At 49.9% G+C, this 3,765-nt stretch overlaps 1 pseudogene; it reads right to left on the bottom strand.

Annotated features, from left to right (window-relative positions):
• Nucleotides 1-3,290: 3,290 nt before the first annotated feature.
• LOC136662086 (5S ribosomal RNA) lies at nucleotides 3,291-3,410 on the bottom strand (annotated as a pseudogene).
• Nucleotides 3,411-3,765: the final 355 nt, after the last annotated feature.

Raw genomic sequence — 3,765 nt, 5'->3', positions numbered from 1 at the left:
TTGGGAGGTCCTGTGAGGCCCTCCGGCCACGGGCTTGGCACCTGCAGATGCTACAATCTATGGATGCTGAACCCACAGATGGGGGGGGTCCACTGTACCATTTTCTGTCCCAAGACAACCTCTTAAAAGCTTGTTCCGTTTTTGTTTTTCATGATTTGGTTTGAACCAGCAAAAAGTCAGCTGTGAAGAGTGCCTATTGGTTAACGCCTCTGTCATCACCAACAGACCTCCCAACCTCTATCCCCAGTGTGGATTTGCAACACTTAATTCCAAATTTGTTTTGTAAGGTGAAAGATTAATGTCTGTCAAAACGTATTTCTGCCACTTTAATATGTGGGTTTTGTTGTTGTGTGTGCAGTGCCATTGTTAAAGGGGGTGCAAAGCACTAGGTTTTGCAGGAAGCCCCGCCCCGGCATGCAAGTGGCCCCTCCCACTCCCCTTTGGAGCCATTCTGGGCAGGGGGAGCTGCTCCCCCTCCCAGAATGGCTCTGAAAGGGGAGGGACAGCTTGCACGCCATGGTAAGGCCCCCCTGCAAAATGCTTTGCACCCCCTCTAGCTATGCCACAGTGTGTGTGTGTGTGTGTGTGTGTGTTTTAAAAGCAGATAGCCTACCTCATATATAAAGGAAGTGCAAGACTCACGGACTGCGCTACGTTGCATGGGCACACTATGGGAGAGGACCCATGGGTGCATGCAAAGAGTTTGTCGTGTTCTTCTCTATGTGCTCCCCCTTCCAGCTTACTTGGCTGGTTGCCTGCTGGTCAGGCAAGCAAGCAGGAGGGTGCTGTGCTCAGGAGCCCTCTCCAGAGGGTCCCTGGGAGCAACCTACTTGGCCAAGGGGTATGGGAAGATGGAAGACTGTAACTAAGTCTTGCATGGGGGAAGGAGGAAGGGCTTGTGTGCACTCTCCCTCTGTCTTCTTCTTTCGAGTCAATCATATCTGTTCCTCAAGCACCTCTAAATGCAGAGGATCTGTGAAAAACAACCCAATTGGGCATTGGGTAGGGAAAGAAAGGGGAGTGCAGACAAGCTCTTCCTCTAGTCTCTATCTCCCATCAATCATACCTGGCAGGCGGCCACAGAGCGACATGCTCTGCTGAGTGCATCACTGTGCTGTTTACCACTGTAAAGGTGAATTTTTTTTTTGGGGGGGGGGGGGTTTCCACTGGCTGGCTGGGTGGACCTTTGGGATAGACTGGGCCCTTGGCCAGTGTCTGATGTGGTTGACATCTGACACCAGCACTGGCGAGGCTGAGACAGATGACCCAGCATTTGACTTACTGGTGTAGATTCATGCAAAGGTCAGTGTACAAAGATAGGATGTTTGTGGTGCAGGCCCTGCTGAACCATGTGGCCGCACAGCACTGTGGGTGCAGGCCCTGCCATAACCATGTCTTCACCCTTTGTGCACCAAGAACAAGGGCAGGGACGTCATCCGTTATAAATACTGTTAATTAATAATAATCTGTTAAGACTGCAATTCTAAGCACGCTTGCTGCCAATGTAGTCCCCTTGAAATCAAAGTATTTTGGAATAATTATTAAAATAGGCTGTGGTGCAACCCACATCGCATGCTATTTCTAGGAGGAACCCACAACGAACGTGGCAAATCCCAGATCTGATCCAAGAAATTATGCTTCCCCAGATGGAACCCGGGTTTCCAGTTGGAGCAGAATCCAACCCTACCCCTGGTGACTGGATCTTGAATGAGTTGCATAATACGTTAATTATAGAACAGTGTAAAAATGTATTTTTCTGCAAAGACAAATGCATAAATATACATGCAACTTTTTTTTTTTAAGGATTTTGTTTCCTGTAAATATGCGTAAAAGACTAAGAGCCTGATCCCAGGCCAGCACTGGCCCCCTCCATGTGCTGCCCAGCTGTTACAAAAGTGCTGTGGGGTACATTATGGCAGCCAGAATGATGGAGACGCTGGTGGGGAGGTCAGCATGGGAAGGCACAGGGCCTCTGAGCCGGTTGGAGGACCCCCGGGAGGTGTTGGCGGAAAGTTCCCTGCTGTGTGGCAGAGAGGTGTTCTGGGGTGGGGCGAGGGTTAAGGCAAGGCAGGGAGGAGGCAAAGCTGGATGGGAGGAGGGCAAGGAGGAGGGTGGGGGCCTCCACCAGATCCTAATCCCCGTCCCAAGCCTGGAACCCGACATGGGTCAACTTGGAAGTGCACCAAAGATTGAGCTGGTCTAGCTCCAAGCAGACTCATAGCAGCTGCCAGGGTTCAACATGAGGACAGAGAACAAATTTTACTTCAAGGAGAACTCCAGCTGCCTCCCTGGCCCCAGGGGATGCAGTGGTGGCCATTTCGACACCATTGTACATGGGACAGGCAGCTTAGATAGGGTTGGGCTGTAAGAATTGTGTATTTTTAAACACACGTTTGGATCGCTTTCCATTCTACCCTAGAGATCTAAAGTCTACAACAGGGGTGTCAAACATAAGGTCCACGGGCCGAAAGCGTGTCCCAGAAGCTATTTTTACAGCCCCCATTACAATTGGGTTCTCCTGGCATGTTAATTGAACTCTCTCATACCTTGAAAATATGTCCAAGACTTGCCCATTTTCTCTCCTGTCATTTGCAGCGAAGGAGTTTCTAGGTACCACTTTGGTGGGAAGGTAATAAGTTATTAGTTCTTTGGCGTTGAGTCATGCTGGCCACATGACCATGGAAGATGTCTTTGGACAACACTGACTCCCTCAGCTTGGAGATGGAGATGAGCACCGCCCTTAGAGTGGGACATGACGGTGCAGGGGACACCTTGACCTTTAGTTTCTATGTGAGAACAAAGATTGCCGGCCATCGTCTGCTTCATGATGTCACTTCCTGCTTAATGATGTCGCTTCCAGCCCTCAGCAGGCACCATGGATGCTAACTTTGGCTCTCTGTATGAAATGAGTTTGACACCCCTGGTCTATAATAAGTTTTATTTGTGTCTCTGTTTTTGGCTGTGAACCTGGGGCCCCGAAAAAATGGTTTCCAATTGGGCCCCACAGCTCCGAAGGCCGACCCGAATGCTGTGTCTTGGTTTTGTCTACTGGTACGGAAACATGACTTTGCCAAGACCCAGTGGAAAGCACACTGAGCTTTGGGGTAGCTCTTTTGAGCATGCAAGTATTCTGCAGGTGTTATTTTATTCTTTATTTTCCACATTTTTATACCATCCTTCCTCCAAGGAGCTCAGGGTAGGATACATGATTCCTTCCCTCCTTTTGTCCTCACAACAACCCTGTGAAGTAGGTTGGATGGCAACCTTCAGTCTCGAAAGACTATGGTATAAGCCTACAGCACCCAGTATTCCCAGGCGGTCTCCCATCCAAGTACTAACCAGGCCTGACCCTGCTTAGCTTCCGAGATCAGACGAGATCGGGCATGTGCAGGGTAACAATTGCTGTAAGTTAGGCTGAAAGTAGTGACTGGCCCAAGTTCACCCAGGAAGCTTCATGACTGAGTGGGGATTTCAACCTGGGTCTTCCAGGTTTAAGTCCAACTCCTGAACCACTACACCATCCTTGCTGTCTTGTGCTTGCCCTTACAATAGCGCTGTAAGATAAGTATCTGCACCCCCCTTTTGCAGCTGGAGAACTGAGACTGAGAGGGAGTTGGCTTCTTTAAGGCCCCCTATTGAGTCCGTCACAGAGGTGAGATCATGTACCGGTAGACCACAGCTGCGATACAAGGACATCTGCAAGAGGGATCTGAAGGCCTTAGGAGTGGACCTCAACAGGTGGGAAACCCTGGCCTCTGAGCGGCC

This window comes from Tiliqua scincoides, chromosome 10 (genome assembly GCF_035046505.1).
Source record: "Tiliqua scincoides isolate rTilSci1 chromosome 10, rTilSci1.hap2, whole genome shotgun sequence".
In the NCBI taxonomy this organism is placed as follows: domain Eukaryota; kingdom Metazoa; phylum Chordata; class Lepidosauria; order Squamata; family Scincidae; genus Tiliqua; species Tiliqua scincoides.
The sequence above is the reverse complement of the archived record's forward strand: the minus strand, read 5'-3'. Positions and strand labels throughout refer to the sequence as shown.